Source organism: Hirundo rustica, chromosome 9, assembly GCF_015227805.2.
Source record: "Hirundo rustica isolate bHirRus1 chromosome 9, bHirRus1.pri.v3, whole genome shotgun sequence".
Classification (NCBI taxonomy): domain Eukaryota; kingdom Metazoa; phylum Chordata; class Aves; order Passeriformes; family Hirundinidae; genus Hirundo; species Hirundo rustica.
In genome coordinates this window covers 16150391-16167126 of record NC_053458.1, presented here as the reverse complement: position 1 = coordinate 16167126, position 16736 = coordinate 16150391, and the positions used below count along the sequence as shown (strand labels likewise).

The following is a 16736-nucleotide window of genomic DNA, read 5'->3' as shown; positions in this document are numbered from 1 at the left end:
ATTTGATGGGCAGTCAGCAGGGAGTGTGAAGGAAAGGTTTGGTATGAACACAAATCAAAATAAAAATGCAAGTGGGATCCTACTTGAAGGTCCATACAAGCATCTCAGAAGTAATTTTAATTTTTTTCCACAGCCAGTGAATATTTCTGGGGTACATGGACACAGCAGAGGCTTTAGCCCAGTGAGCATCTATGAGTCTGTGAGAATGTGTAGAGGATCTGGGGCTCTCAGCATTCCTTCAGTGTTGCCTCTGGTACTGTCTAATGTAACTTACCTGAGGTTGCTGGTGATGTTGAGTCTCCTGTTCTCTCCTGCTTGTGCTTTCCTACCTGCCAGCTCTTGGATAACTTCCTGTCCCCCCTTGCCGCCTTCATTGTCCATGCTGCTGGAGTTCTAGAGAAAGAGGTCAGCCCTGGACCTCCTGTTCTCTGGGTAAGTGCAGATCCATGGGATTTCCCAGGGGATGAAGAAGTGGATGCATATATGTTTTAAGGGCCCAGTGCTGCCTGCTCAGAGGATGGCAGCTGGACTGAAATCCCGAAGGATCAGGGGTGAGAAATCATTTATGTCCTTTTGGGGGCACCAGGGATGCAGAAGGGAATGGAGCCAAGGCCATCAAGGGGTGGGCTCTGTTGGGACAGAACACTAAAGAAGAGTTTTGGATTGATAAAGTGAACGTGTGTTGCGTTGGGCATCAGTTTGGAGGGTGTGGCTCATGCTTTGCCACTGTCCCACCTCTGGTGGATCAGAGGCCCTACAGCTGCTCTGCTCCTGTGGAATGTGGTGTGCTTGGAGGTCCCATATGGGGATCTCATAGCAAGGACCAGGGGTTGGGCCCTTTATGTGACTAATACAATCCTAAGATGTCATGAGGCAGGTGAATATCACATTTGCTTTATACAGTTTATGTCCATACAAATAATCCCTATTTGGCAGAGCAGCCATAAGCCACCATAAGTACCTTTATTGCAGGATGACATGATTTGCATGTGTGCCATGTGAACACACTACAAAATTGCTGTCTGTTAGAGCCATGGGTTTGAGATTTGAGATTAAAATCCCTTTTTTTTTTTTAATGCAGACAGAAGTTGTATAGCCATGTTTGTAATTAAATAGTCATTATTGCTGCTCAAATCAGCTGTCATACCCTACATGAATATTGTTCCCAATTTTTCCCATTTTTATTTCATATTGAGTAATAAGCAAACAGTAAGGTTTTACATAGTACTGAATGAATTTGGTATTCTGGATGATTTTGGAAAATAATTCCTCATCATTTTGTTTACTGGCTGCTTTTGTTTACTGGATTGCTGGTTGGTCAGTTAAGCCTCCTCTCCTTGGGGCAGTGCCAGGGCTGTTGTACTGGTGATATTTAGCAAGTCCAGTGGGATATTGCTGGGGAAGACACAGAAACGTAAGGTCAAGCCTTCTCAACCTTGACAGCAAGTAGCTTCCCTTTGGGGAAAGTGGTTCTTAATGCAGCGGCTTCTGCTTTGCTTTATTTCTCTTGATTCTGTTATTCAGAGTTTTTCTACCCGGCAAACTCCTCGGAACCTGAAGAAGTAGCCAACAACCAAACAGTTAAGAGAAATATCAAAATAAAATATTTCTGATAGATTTCATAAAGTATGAGTAATAGCGGAAAAAATATTTTGGATTAAATATATTGTACTCAATTCTTCAATCCAGTAATGTACTTTTATTTATCTGAAAAGATTTAAGATGGCCCAAACTGCTTGGATGGCATGTAGGAAGCATTCCAGTCTGACAGAAGCTTGAATTGATTACTTTTCTGAGAGAGGGGAAAAAAAAAGGAGTTTTATTTAAATCAACTTTAAAGCTTTATATTAAAGGGTGAATATTGGTAGCTGGAGAATACGTTCTGCCTTCCCCTCATATTGCAGCTGGACAGAAATAGCCAGCCTTCACTTATTTATTTATTTCCTGCACAGAGGGGAGGAAAATATAGGTCCATGAATCAATCTAGATAATGGGGAAGGCTGAATGTAATAAATAATACAGTAACAACCCTAAACTAATGAGCTGTTGCTAAGGTACATTTCACAGGCTCATCCTCTATATAAAAAGTCACTAATAATCCCTTGGTGTAATCAGATGATAAAGCTTTGCCATAAGGCAACACCTGTGCAATTAAAGCTGTGGATTCTTTTGCACGTTTCATTAATTTCAGGATTTTGTAAAGGCACAATGACTACACTAATAATCTAGTCTACTTGACTCCATGTCTACTGGAAACAGGGTGTCTAATTAGGTAAAGGTAATTAATTAGAGATAAATGGAGCTAATCAGACTCGGTTAACACTAATTCTCTGAATTAAGACATTTTGGGACACCTACTATTCCACTGGCTTTGATGTTTCCCAACAAACACGGACTTGGAAAGGAGTCAGAAACCACAGCCTTTATTGTGTTGCGGATTGTCGGCCCAGCCCTGCAGCAGCACCCGCCCCAATCGTCCTGTTGGGGGGCTGCGGGACTCCGAGCTGGGCTCGTTCCTGTGCCTTTGCTGGGAGAGGCATCCCCCCCATCCTGTGGGGTGTTGGGGCCTTGGTTTGACACCCCTGAGAGCCATTTGTTGTATTTTTAATGGTTTCTGCCAGCATTTTGCTGACTGTGGTGTTTCCCCCCCAGCTTCTTCTCTTGATGTGGGAATATTTGTAAAATCCAGCATGTGCTGGTGTTTAGAAGGGCCACCATGTCCTCTGATGTGGACAGCACTCAAAATGCAGAATATTGTGCCTTATTTCAATGAAGAAAGCAGGATAAAAGGAAAAAAAACCTACAGCCAATTTTGAAGAAATCTGTATTATTTAGTAAAAGGATCAGGATTTCACTGGGGGACTGTGTATTTGTAACTCTCTAGAGGTCATGAGCCTGTTCTGGTGTGGTATCAGGTGCTGTTCATCTTAGGTAATCAACTACAATTGCATTCAGGTGCCAGCATCTTCAAAACTAGTGGGGCCATAGGGCAGTGGAGAATAAATGTGAGTGGGACAAGAGACGAGAAAGAAGTCTAGTTGCTTTGCTGTTGCGGAGTTCCTACGTGCTGCTATTGCTGGAGCTGTGTTAGGAGAGTCCTGTTTTGCCTTTTTCCTCACAGGTAAATGTTACTTCCTTGCATGCGTTAGAGTGTAGTGCTGGTGGCAGATTTGGTGGGAAGGTGCTGTGTCTGGTAGATGCCTACACTGAACTGATCGTGTTACCACCACCAGCTTTGTTAGTGTTTGGGGATGGGGCCATGCTGGGCACGTGGAGCAAGTGCATTTTAGAAGGTATTGCCTCTTGTCTCTGCGTGGTGTTAAGCTACAAAGATGATTTTCCCTCCCCTGTGGATGTTCTGCTCATTTCAGCTGCAAAGCACAGCTGATGGAGAGTTCTTCATCTATTGCTTGAGTGCTGGGAGGGGTGGGAAGCACTCTCCCTGCCAGCATCTAAAGACGACCAGATGCTTTTTAAAACTTGTATTTCTAAAATACCTTGGCTGATGTTGCACAGTGTGGTACATAACTAACAAGAGTGAGCCAGGAATGAGTGCTTGTAGGGTGAGCTATAGCCTGAGGTAAGTCTCCATGAGCTGAGCTACACTGACTTCAACAGAGGAGATGAAATAGAAATGTCTGAGTACTTCTATTACGAGATACTTTTTGGATTGACCTTTCAATAACTTGTTAAACTACAGAAAATATTTCTGTTTTCTAGATGCGAAAGACCTGCTGGGTCATACAGTCCACAAATGCCCCTCTGGATATTTTTAATAGCAGCTTGGTGACTTTGGGCTTTCAGGAGCTGCTGGGGCTTGGGCTCTACTGTTCGAAAAAACTTGTATTTCCGAGGATGGAGAAAGCCTGGTTAACAGTTTCAGAGTCGTGGATACAAGAGGATCTTTGCAACTGCAGCATCCAGGCAAGAGAAATGATTTGGGGTTTGTGCTGCCTGTACAACAGGGAGGCAAAGTGCTGCTGTCCCCTGGCTTGGCTGCACCCTGTTAGCATGGAGGTGGGCCAGAGCCCAGATAGAGGAGGGACTCCAAGCCTTTGGCTGGGGCTGTGGAGCAGTGGTGTAAGACCCCCAAGCCCAATTTGCTGACAGCAATTTAACCCCCTTGTGCTGTTGAGGTCACCAGTCAGTCTTCAATCTCATTTATATTTTTTGTATCATAAGAAATTCAGTGGTTCCAGCACAACAGGTTTGAATCTAGCTGCTGATACTGTCATCTGATGCACCTGTCCTTTTGAATACAAGCCTGTCCCTTTGCCCAGGCTTCAGTGCTGGTCCAGTTCAACATGCTGTGCAGGGAAGGGGGGAGATGTCCAGAGGGGTCACACAGCTGCTGACACCCTGGTTGGGCTGACCACTCTGCATCTGCAGTGCTGAGTGCTTCTCTAGTGGGAAGGTGAGCTGAGTGTCTCGAGTGCCTGGAAGCTCTGAACATGTCAGAGTTTGTTCTGCATCTTGAATGACAGAGAGAAGGTTCACTGTCTTCCAGCCTGATACTCCTTGTCTTCTGCAGGCATGGATGACCAGCTGCTGGTCTTGGACACCATGGCAGAGTTGCTGGACACGCACAGACCTGTTCAAGCAAGTCCTAGGTCAAGAAGGGGATTCAGCTCACGTGTCTGTGCACAGCTGCATGCAATCTTTCTTTCCAAACTCCCCTCATTGGAGAGAAACGGGCACGAGTGTGGTTGCTCTGACCCATTTGGGGGTTTCTCCTTGAAGTCATAGATCTGTTTCACCAGTGCTTTGTTTCAAAAACTCCCTGGTGACTCCAGTGTGTGTCTGCAAGGTTGCCTGGCCTCTGTGCTTGGTATGGTGTGGTTGGTTGTGACAGGGGAATGGTGCTGTACTGGGAGCGTGAGAGGGTGTGGAGAGTAAAAATGAGTGAAAAAGGTTGCTGCTTTTTGAGTTCAGACAGCTCTGCTATCTGCTTTCAGTTTGCTTCATTTCTGTTTGGTTTCGTAAGAAGGAGAATATGTAGCAGAGAAAGCAAAAACACGTGGCAGGAGGGATAGGGTGAGGAATGCTGAGCCGGTGAAAGGAGCGAGTGTCGGGAGGGGCTGGCGGCCGCTGCCGGAGCGCGGCCCGCGGCTCCCGCGCAGTGTGCGCGGCCCCTGCCAGCCCGGGCCGGTGCCATCGCAGGTGCCCGCAGGGCAGAGGCTCCCGAGCCCCTGCCACGGCTCCCTGCGGGCTCTCTGGCTCTCAGCTAGGATGTGCTCTGACCCGCGGTGTCCGGCACCCGTGCTGCAGTGGATCGGTGGGTGAGAAGGGGCATTTAAAAATGTTTCTGTATTCAAACGAAATGTTTTGCTAATGACAGATGTTAAATTAATACCTTAATTGGCTAAATGATGAGAGCAGAAAATTCCTTAGTAATAAACTCAGTTCTTTTTTCCTCGTTCATTTTTCCATAACAACCTTCCCACTTGGCCTTTGCTGTTTACCCGAGCTGCATCAAAGCAGTTTCTCTCCATGGCTCTGGGCTACAGCGAAGTCCATAATCCAGTGTCTTGTCAGCCACTGGAGTTTTCAAACTAGCCTCAGTATTTGTGCCAGGAATGGAACCTCTGTTCTTAAAAGCAGCAGTGAGTTCCCTTCTCTCCCATGGTACACAGAACCTTCCTGAGCAGCTGCTGATCAGCAGCGCTGTCTATTCATACACAAACACTGGCTGTAAATGTCAGATTTTTCAAACAAATACTGTGCTAAATCTAAAGAATGTGTTGTGGTTTTTGTTGAATAATAGAGGACTGTGTAGAATACTTTATTTCATTATGACCCCTGTTACCTTTCTATAAAGTAAGTCAAAGCGCTGTTCGGTGTGTTGTTTAACTGCACCACAATAACAGAATGCTTAATGCTTTAAGGAGGGAGTTCTAAAATTTAATAGTTTATTTTATTATTACTCTTTTGGATATAATTAACTAGGGACGCGCTTCAAACTGTGTCCTTCTTGCTACTGAAATGTGTTTTTATGTTTCACTCTGGGGGAAGAGAAGTCTGTCAGACCATGGGTCTCTCCCTTGATGCACATTATTAGAGTCTTTTTAGAGACAAGCAAGCCATTTTGCTGTCGTTGGTCGTGTTCAAACAGAGGGTGTTTATCCATGCAGTCCTCTGGGAAGGGCGTCAGGGAGGGATCTCCAGACAGCAGCTGACATGGGTACCGCATGCTCATTTGACTCTCCTCCAGTGCTGAGCTTCCATGGTTCTTGCTTCTGAAGCAGAACTCCTTGGGCAGGAGTCAGGACACCCTGACCTGATGCCAGGTAATGCTTTTGAGTCTGGCACTTGTGGGCTGAGACAGTGTTGAGTGATCCCATCACAGGAAAAGGGAATCTGGGCTGGAGGACATGGCAAAGTTGCTTCTGGGGTGTTTCAGAGTATCTGGCATTGTCTCCTAAAATTTTGGCCTTAAAATCTGCTCTGTACCAAACAGTGCCTTCTTAACTGCACAGGCTTTTATTTTCATGTAAAATTAGGCAGGCCAAAGTGTTTGTGTGATAATGCTAAAGAAAAGACCTATTTGAGAGTATTATTTTGTATTTCCACACTGAACTTGCAGCTTCATATCAAAAAATTGAAATCTCCTGTTCCAAAATACCTGAAGTGAGCAGCCTGCTCTCCCAAACTTGCGTATGGTTCTCTCTCAGTGTGGTGAAGCCACACTGCTACAGCAGATTCACACCTATGAAGAGGAGGACAGGATTCTCTGCTTCCCACCAGCTATGTTCTTGGGGGTCCCTGCCCGTGCCTGCTCTTCTGGTGATGCTGTATGTCCTTTCATAGAGCAGAATGGCACAGATCTACTTCATTTTAAGGGGGCTGAGGCTAGACTCCAGTTACAAAAGTGCCAGTGAAGCTCACTATACTTTTGTTTGGTTTTTTACTGCTCTTTTGGATGATTCACTTCCTCTCCTTGTATTAACAATCACTAGCTTTCCGATTGATGCAGCTCTTTCACAGCAAGCAGTCAGCCGACTCTTTTGGGGAGTCTGTTGGAGACCACATCTGGCAAAGCCTTCCCATCTCAGTGGGAATAGTCCCATGGAAACAGGAAGGCTGGAGAATGAACCTGGGTGGAGCCTGGACGACCAGCCTGCCTTCAAATCCCATGCTCTGTACCTCTGTGATGGTGGAAGGAGCAGGGAGAGCTCATGTTTGGGGTGTGTACCATATACTGCAACACTAATAAGGTTGGGGTACCAGTACTGGTGCCTATTGCCTGTGGTGGGAACTGTTGTGGCATCAGCTGTGCAAATCCACGTGGCCAGGACTTATGTAAGCCTCCAGACCCACGTCTCTGGCTGCAGCAAGGCAGACTCTCCCTGGGGTTGGTGGGGTTCCAGAAGGCACTGCTGGTGCTGTGCCTTTGCTTGCAGAGCCTGGCACTTCCTGAGCTGGCATTTGTGGCAGGGCTGGATGAAGGAGAGGTGCAGGGAGGTGCTGTCTGCTCAGACTGGGTTCTGCACGCAGGCTGTATCATCTGAAGCACCAAGAGCTTCACAGGCGGGCTTGTCCTTTAGATAATTTCTCACATGGGACATAAGCAACTGAGGAAATTCTCGAAGAATCTTAAGATTGTGCATTTTCCTGTCCAGTCTCTTTTTTTTGCTTTAGCAAGGTGTTTTCTGTGTGAAGGCTATTGTTGAGGCTTAGGCCAGTTTTGGATGAGGTTCCTGCACATGATCTACTGTCCTTAAGCATTGCTCTGAGCCTCAGTTCCAGCCCAAAGCCTGCGCAGGGTGCACGCTTGTTCAGTACTGATGATGTGATGCTGCCTGGCTGTTGTACATCACGTCCCAGCTCTGTGGGCTGTTGGGTGCTGACTTCACCACCCAACCTGCTGGCAAAACTTACAAAACCCTTGGCTGCAACCCCTTTTTTTCCCACCGGCCTCCTGCCAGGCAGCTGGTCGAGGTCTCCGTGACCACACTCATGCTGGCACGGTCCAAAAGTGGTTTGTCTTGTTTGGGGTGCGAGTGCCCTGTCAGCTGGTGCCCAGGGGCTCTGCAGGGATCCTCTCCCATCCTGTGCCGGTGCTGGGCTCTGCTGCCCACCTGGCTGCCAGCTCCAGTTCAGCTCAGCCCGGCAGAGCACGACCCGGGGAGAGTGACATATGGCAGGAGAAAGGCAATTTAGGGCAGGCCTGGAAATCAGAGGCGGTGTTGTTACAAGCTGAGCCTTGGGTTCACTGGCACGACATGAAAGACAGTGTTGGTGCCTGCTGGAGCTCGGTCTCCTCTGGCTCTCCTGGCAGCTGCTGGCTCCCCACAGCATTTGTAATCCCTGCCACAGTGGCTGCAGAGGGGTTCAGGGCAAAGGATGTGAGTGGAATTAGCAAATTCTTCCATCCGTAGCAAAATTCTTAATTGCACTGGATAATGTTTTGCTCGGTTCCTGATTGTGAATTTCCTAGACCTTGTTTGCTGAAAAAGTTGAAATTAAACATTTTGGTGTTTCGTATTTAACAGTACTTAAACGCAGTCTAAAGATACGTGGCCTGGAAATGTTTTATTTACTCATTTCCAACAGAGAGCTTTTTGTCCTCTTCTTTGTTTCACTTGTAAAATTATGAACCTTTTCCAAAATTTTTTTTCTGGTTGTCAAGGAGTAAAGGCCACTGGTTCTGATCTCTTGCTAGGATTTTTTTTTAGATGCTCTGTTTTGTGAATGATCACAGGTGATATGGTGGCTGGTGAGGGTGGAACAGCCACAGCTGCTGGTTGGCTGCTACAGCCAGGGAAATCTAAAGTGGCTGGATGGGACAATGTGGAAATTGAGTAACCTCTTGGGGGCCTTCGCTAGAAGCTGTGGCACTTGTGCAATCTCCCTTATCTTTCTTCAAATTCCACTGTTCAGGAAAGCAAAAACAGTTGCTCATATTATGGGAGAGATTCTCTCAATATACATAAATTGTGAGTTGAGAAATTGGAATGTTAAGTTTAAAGGTTTATTGTAATGCTTAAAATAATGCCTGAGATGTTCACCCAGACATTATCTTAGAATAAGTCATACAGAATTATAAAGTTTAAAGATATATGTCTAAGTGTATGTCAGTGATATGATAGTGAGAGATTTGGCTCCTTGTCCCTTCATTAAGGACAAATTCACCCCAAGGGTATAGTCTGATCTTGACAAATAGTGTTGTAATAGCAAAAGAATATTGCCTGCTGGATAGCAGACATTGATGATTAAATTTAAGTGTGTATTGTCCACATAAAGTAAACAATGTGCCTTTCTTTTCTTTCTTTTTTTTTTTTTTCCTCCTTTTTGTGAACATTCATCACTGGTGCTGAAGCTGGAAGATGTGGGCTTGCTAATTATTGTGTTTTTAACTGATAATATACTGTAAATTTTGTATAATACAACTGTGACCTTATAGACAATGCAAGAAATGACAGCAGGCCCATAATTATAGTATGCCGAAGAAATGCTTGTTATTATCTACTATTTTTAGGAGCAGTGTGCAGAGCCTCTTAATTTACATAAGCTTTAGACATTCACACATTTTCTGTCTTTGCTTGTGGATGATAAATTTTGTTCAAATGAAAGATGAAGATGTTGTGTTAGGTGAGAGGTTAGCCAACTGGGAACTTGATTACTGTGAACAACAAAAGCATCAGTAGAAACTGAAAAAGGAGTATTTATTTGAGAAAGAATTGTTTAACCCAAGATTCACAACATGAAAACTGCAATATTCAAATGGAGTCTTGGTAACTTGTGATTTGAGAACTGGGGGGAGAAAAGACAGGGAAAAATCCTATAATCTATTTATCACAAGGAAAGCGAATACTGCAGTGTGTTCTTATAAGGAATGAATGTTTTGTGCTTGTGGAGGTTTCCTTGTTGAGTGCTGAGGACACAAAATATTTGCAGGGGGTCCTGTGGGTCGCCTGCTCACTGGCCTGCTTGCCCAGCCCCTTCTCTTGGCTGTGTTGAAGGCCCCAGCCCTGGCTGCCTGCTGAGGTGTCTTGGTTTGGGGGTGTGGAGGGTGGAGCAGAGGCTGTGCACCTCCAGGGGGGCACGCCTTACCCCAGCAGAGGTACACGTGTAGGGTGGATGGAAACTGCCCACTCCTCCTGGGGCCCTCAGCCTGTCCCAGCGCAGTGCGACCGCTGCTTTTGCCTCAGCAGCAGCACTGGCACTGCCCAGCAGAGCCTGGCTACTGGCAGGGGAGTGCTGGCCACCAGCAGTGCCACCAGCCACCCAGGCTGGCCGCTACAGGCAGCGGCACGGTGCCGGCACCGCTGCCACGGGGGTGCTGTGTGGCACTCAGGCTGCTGGGCAAGCTAGAGGAGGTACAAAGCAATGAACCCTGCTTTGCCTCTCTAAGGAGCCCTTGGTGATGCCAGGGAATTTACCCTCTCATCTCCCTCAGTGAATGCCACAGCCTGCATATTCCCAGGTCAGAGCAATGTTACAGACTCTCCTGTCCCATCAGGGCTATGCCTGACCCTCATGGACCAGGCAGACAGCTGGAGGTGCACAGAAGAGCTGGCAGTGGTTCTTGCTGCACCTTGTGGCTGAGCAGAGCACTTTGGCTTGTGGTTTTGGTCCAGCGACGCTGGTAACCCTTTGGTGCAGAAGTGCTAAGCTGCTCAGCTTCCTTCTGCTTTCTGCAACCATCACAAGGCTGTTCCCTGCATTAAAAACCAGAGGAAGCAAACAGACTCATGGCTGAGACAGACAGATGAAAGGCTTGTTTGTGCTCATTACACTAGAGGATATTTTGAAATCAGATCATCTGTCTGAAAGTACGACCTTTCGTAATACTGCCAAACAAGGTCAGGGATGTCTGCACTTCTCTGCCTCTTATGCAAGCTTGAGCTGCCTGGAAGCACCTTCCACCACTACAACTGAGTTTTCTAAGTTGAAGGAAAAAAAGGAATTTTTTCATCAGGGCTTGATCTCTTGTTTTTGTGCTTTGTTTGCCCAGCGTGAGTGATTGTGTGAGTAAAGTCATTAGTCAAAGAAGCCAAACAAGTTGCCACCATACAGTACCGCCATATAACGTGCACTCAATCTCCTCCTAATGTGTTTACTTCCCTTTTTTCACCTTATTTAGGTGGACAGAATTGCAACCCTGAGGACAGCAGTACCTGCAAGGAAACCACAAATCTATCAATGCAGATAGATCTTCTTATGCACTGGGAGTTTTTAAGATGTAGCCGTTGAAGGCACTGGCCCACTTACTCATGGAGTTTTTCCTCCCAGCTGAAGGATGTGCATGGGACAGCTGCGCTCACAGTTGCAGCGGCACGGGTGCCTCTGTAGGAGTCCTGCCCTGCACGTTTCCCCATGTGCTGGCTGCGTCCAAAGCCAGCAGCAGCTCTCCGTGGGGTCTTGGCCCTTCAGCAGAGTAAGTGGGAGCACACAGCACTTGTCTCAGTTTGCGTCTGTCCCCCCAGCGATCCCAGTCCCCTGGGCCCTGCCCTGCCTGCAGGCAGGGCACTTCCTTTCCAGTAGCCCAAGCTGATTGTCTTGTGGTTCTCTCTTTTTTGACCTCAAAACGAAAGTGAACATGTGGATAAACTTTTTTGGCTAATACCAGCAAGTCTTTCACACAGTAGCCTAAAAGTGTTAGGATTTAGTTTGGTGGGTTTTGCTCAGGAAGAAGCTGTGAGCTGCTGGGGCAGTCTGAGTATCTGAGGTGGTGTGTGAGCTAAGCTGCCAGGACGGAGCACCAGCATAGGGCTCAGGTACAGAAGTGTGTACAAAATAGCTCCAGCCTTCTGTTAAGCAGACCTTTTGTAGTAGCACAGAGGGGCTAGTAACAGGGTGGGAAAGATGACAGTATGTGTGATACAAACTTGAATTGCTACAGGCCTTTCCTAAAGGCCGATATTGGCAAAAGGCGTAAACGCAGGAAGGCTGTAGCTGCGCCTGGCTCCCAGATGGGCTGTGAGGAAACTGTGAACGGCCAGATGATAACAGACTATCCAGTCATTCCAACATCAGCTCATTAGCAGTCTGTCAGATATTTTAATTTGTGTACTTGTGGGCTAAGCAGATATTACAGGATTGCCTCAGCTCCCAGGCATCCCTGTAACTCAGAAGGAAACGGTGAATGAATAAACCTGGCGATGTGAACTATATTTTTTCACTCTTGACTTTTGGGGGTCACTTTGAGATCCAGCCAGGGTTTCATGACCTGTGCAGCTCCAGCCTGGCAGGGGAAAGCAGGGATGTCTGGGGTGTTGCTGGGGTGTTGCTACTGTTTCCCTCAGTCGTGCTTTCTTGGGATACTGCATCAGGGGGACTGCCAGCTCACAGGTCTCCTAAGCATCAAAAGCTCAGTTATCCAAACAAAATAAATTAGTTAAGCAGGGGGCCTGAGATAGCCGTGGACTGTTTTGGTTTGTGTCAGATAATTCAGTAATTTCTCAAGACAGCTCTTTCACTAAAAGTGGGAACCAACCCTATACGATGGAATATTTTTACCTCCTGAGTCTCTCACAAAGGATTCACCAGACCCTCGTCAGTCACCTTGTTGTTACTACTGGTAGCTAGCTTTCAGATGAGAGTACTTGTGCTGGGTGTTCCCGGTTAATTGACTGTTGTAAAGGTACAAACTCCAAACTCCAGCTGTCCAAGGTTCTCCTGGCTCAGGAGACCACCCTTTCCTGAGGAGAGCGGGCTGGTCCCAGGTGGAAGCACAGTCCCCAGAAGGCTGCCATGCTGGGTACCCCGACAGCCCAGCCTGCCTTTGGCAGGGCAGGGAGCAGAGCTGGGAGCTTGGGCAGCCGGCAGTGGCTGTACCTTGTGTGGGGAGTGCCATGTGCCTCGGCGGGGAGCTGGAGGGATGCTGCCCTGTGGCCGCGCACGGAGCAGGAGCAGGCAGGCATTAGATGTCTGGAAGATCCTTTAATTTTGCTTAGTTTTGTAATATTATCACTGATGAGAATTAAGTTGTACCTCCATAATAAGAGCAAGTGTGATGGGGTAATGTTGTCAAGTGCCAAAATGTAGAGTCCTCATGGGGCAGAAGAAGTTACTGACAGAGCCCTTCCACCAGAGATCCTCGTGTGCAGCCTGGCCAGCCTCTCAGGCACCTCACACCTCAAAGTTAGCAGGAAAATGCCTTTATTTCTTTAGCTTAGGCGTGTCAGGGATGGCTGTGAACTAATAGTAGCTAGAAATGCTGGGATTTGTCTGTCAGACCACAATTTCATGATGGCATTTCCTTTAATCCAATTTAGTTTTACATATTGGCATGAAGCATTATAATTGATTGCACTGAATTACATTGGGAACTCTCAGCTGCTTGATCAAGAAATGATATCAGCTCCAAGTAGGCCTGACTATATGTTGGCATTGAAAATGTTACAGGCTCATAGGCATGTTCTGATTCATTCCTAATGAGATTTTGAAGTTCACACTATAAAATGTTCTGTCAATTAAGTCAGAAAATCATAGCAACATATTTACTTCAGTTAACAGTGCGTCCTTTCAGTGCAGGGATCCCAGCTGTTATGGTGATGTTTTCTAGTGCCACAGCCTCATCAAAGCCCATTCAAACATTTTCATTGTAATCCACGTTTGCCTGTGTTTTTGACTGCAAAGAACAGCTCTGTGGAATATACTCAGTGAGAAGGAAGCAGTCTAAAAGATAGTTGCAATACAAATAGCTGTTTTTCTGTTGCGCCCTGTGGCTGGAATAAAACTAGGCAGGAAAAAATCTGCTTTACCAGCAGCAGGTTTCCTTGGTACAGGTTTCTGTTTCCCATCGAGGCTGAATCCCAGAATGACGCGTTGTGGGAACGCCACTGTGCTCTGCGCCTCGGAGGGACTGCTGGGGGGACTGGTTGTGCTTGTCACCAATTAACAAAGATGGACACGCAGATGGGGGAAAATAGTGCTTTTCTTCTTAAAATAGCACAAGTCAGGAAAGTGCACAGCTGTTGGCATTGGCTGTAACACAGAAAGCAGCTCTCACTTTGCTTCAGAGTGTCATGTTCTGCTTTAATTCAGCAAGTCCCAGTTTATTTAGTTGAGTTTATTGATTTAGGAATCAATAAACTAGTAGTAGTTGAAGTGTCTTGGTCTTTTAAGATGTGAATCCCTTTTCTTCTCACCTTTCAGGTGTTTGAGACTCTGACTGCTCTGTGGAGACAGCTCCAATCCAACTGCCCTTCTCTACAAGCCTGTTAGCCAAGGGATCTGCAGGAGGATGTTTTACAGCTTCTGAAAAGGATTGAAGTCAGGTTGTCGAGTGGGGGCTTAAGAGTGACTGTAGGCATACCTGCCTCCCACAAGCAGGGGTGGAGGGATTGCAGGCTTGAGAATGAAAAGCGGGGAGTGCCTGCTTTGCAGACATTTCTGTCACTTGTGCATGCCAGTACTCAGCCCCACTACACAGAAGAACATCTTAATGTCGGGGGGAAAAAAATGCCACAAACTTGATGGTGAGCTGCAGAGACTTTGGGACCTTGCAGTGCTACCTGTGTGCTGTGTTTCCCTCTAAAATGTCCCTTGGTCTTGGAGTTCTGTGATTTTAGGAAGCAGAGCAGGAGCCACCCTCCAGTGTCAGCACTGCCCATGCAGCAGGCATGGCCAGCCACGTGCTGGGGGGTGGCTTTGGCACACAGGTTGTGGTGAGGGTAAATTATGTACTATTAATACACAAATGCTTTCCCTACCCTTGCCAGGGACTTGTTCCCAGGTGCAGTTCTGTCCATAGCTTACTCAGACTCAAGGTCAGAGGCTAAAGTAAGAAGACATGTATCGGGTAAGTTTTTTTTCTTCTTTCTTTGCAAATTCTGCCTGTAAACATAGGGCCAGTTTTAAAACAACTGTTGAGTTTGATGGGGAATTTAATGTGTTTTGAACTTTGTGAGAGGGTAACTATTTGGGAGATAACTACAGTGAACCTGTATGATTCTTAAAGCTGCTTGGCCCAGCACTTGTTTATTTCTTCACTTACTTTGGGAAAATAGAGGCTCTTATGTTGCACCGTACCTAACAGACCCTAGAAACCTGCTAGGTAGACCTGATTGCTTGTGAAAGGTTTTAAAGCCCTCAGAGTGTTTCAGGCTGTACTGTTCACCTAGGATCCTTTATCCAGGTAAAAAGTTATTCAGTATGTGAAACACCAGGCTCCTGATGTTTCTTAGTGAGCTTCATGTACTGGCCAAATTCCACTCAAACGCACCTCAGCCACCTGTGCAGGCAGTGAGGCTTCCCAGGAGCAGCAGCTCCTTGCTGCCAATGGCGGGACCCCCCAGGGCAGCATTTGGGCACAGGGGCACATCCCTTACAGCAGTGGGTTACAAGTGTCACTTGTAAGGGTTTCTTTAATGCACTTTGAGTCTTTCCAGGCAACTGTGATGAAACCTTCCTTCTCAGCCTTGTGTGTGTGTGGTACAATACCAAACAGCCCTCGCAACACTCATGTTGTCACAGCACAGTGTGGCATTCGAGATACAAATGCCCTTTTATTTTCACTAAAGCACTGCAAGCAGCACTGACAGCAAAGCAGCAATATGTGCTGTCTAAGCATGGATAATAAATATTGCTGGCTTGAAATTCTTTTGCACATTGGGCATGGATTGTGTTTTACCACATCACAGGATACAATGACAACAAAGGAGCTCCTTCCCCTTAGCATAAGGTAAACAACAAACAAGCAAAGCTAGTTTGGCTGTCACTGTGATGATCAGCACCTCCATCCAGGAACACCAACACTCAGTATTGCTTTCATTTCACAAACAGAGGTAATGGCAAAGCCACTTCTCTCCTACTATCAAAAGCTTATAAAGAGACTGTTTCATCTGGAGCTTTGTGTAGGCACATCGTACAAATGTTTCACCAGAATACATTACAGCCGTGGCATTGCTACTTTCTTCACCGCTGCACAGGAATTACCAATGTAGCCACCAGTCATTGTCAGGGTGTTTTCATCCTGCATTTCCTTTTGTAGCTCTGCTGTTTTTTATTCTAATGTTGCCTTTCTTCTATCCACTCCCCACTGCGACTGAAGGGCAAAGCTTAGTCTAACAAGAGCTAAATAACGCACAAATATGTACAGGTAACATTACAGCTTTGAAGTCCAACCTAGGAAGAATGAAGGCTCCTGCAAGTTTGATGCTCTGTTGGAGGTTATCTGGAGTTGACGAGTTACAAACACACAAAATGATGTCTTTTAAGGAGCAGCATCATCTTAACTGCTGACCTACTTGCCCAATAGAAAGTGACAGAGCAGTAGCAAGTTTTCTCCTTCCCATCTGCTGTAAGTGAAGCTGGACACCTGACCCCTTGCTATCAGTGGTTTGTAATGCCTGAGGCACCGCCTCACTTCGCAAGTGGCCCCAGGGAAATGGATGATTGGATTTTAGGTGAGTGGTTCAGCCAGCATAACTTCTTGCCTATCTCAGCTTTTCCATGGTGGGATCTTTTCCAGGTGCCGCTGGGCATGTCCACAGTTTCCACCACGCAGGGAGTTGGTGGGTCTGGGGCCTTGGTGGACCCAGTGTGCTCCAAGTGCTCCTCCTCTGAGCCTTGCCACCAGCTTCTGGCACGTGGCCTGTGCGTGCTCTGGCCACTGCCTGGCTCCTGGGTGGGACGGTAGGTCACCTCTCCTGGTGTGGGGACTTGGCACGGGCCATTCATGTAAGAGTTGGATTTGATGATCATTCTGGGTCCCTTCCAGCTCAGACTATTCTGTGATTATTGCATTTTTTTGGAGGAAAACAATTTCACAGCACTAGGAGCAGGTT

The 16736-nt window shown here is 46.6% G+C and overlaps 1 long non-coding RNA gene across 2 annotated transcripts; it reads left to right on the top strand.

The window, feature by feature from the left end:
- The first annotated feature begins 4528 nt into the window (after positions 1 to 4528).
- Positions 4529 to 16524, top strand: LOC120756817 (uncharacterized). Of its 2 annotated transcripts, XR_005702244.2 has the most exons (4): positions 4529 to 4610; positions 11087 to 11380; positions 14104 to 14749; positions 16421 to 16524. It is a non-coding gene; the product is annotated as an uncharacterized LOC120756817 (long non-coding RNA). The 2 variants fall into 2 exon arrangements; XR_005702243.2 differs by lacking the exon at positions 16421 to 16524 and having other exon boundaries at positions 14104 to 14913.
- The last annotated feature ends 212 nt before the right edge of the window (positions 16525 to 16736 follow it).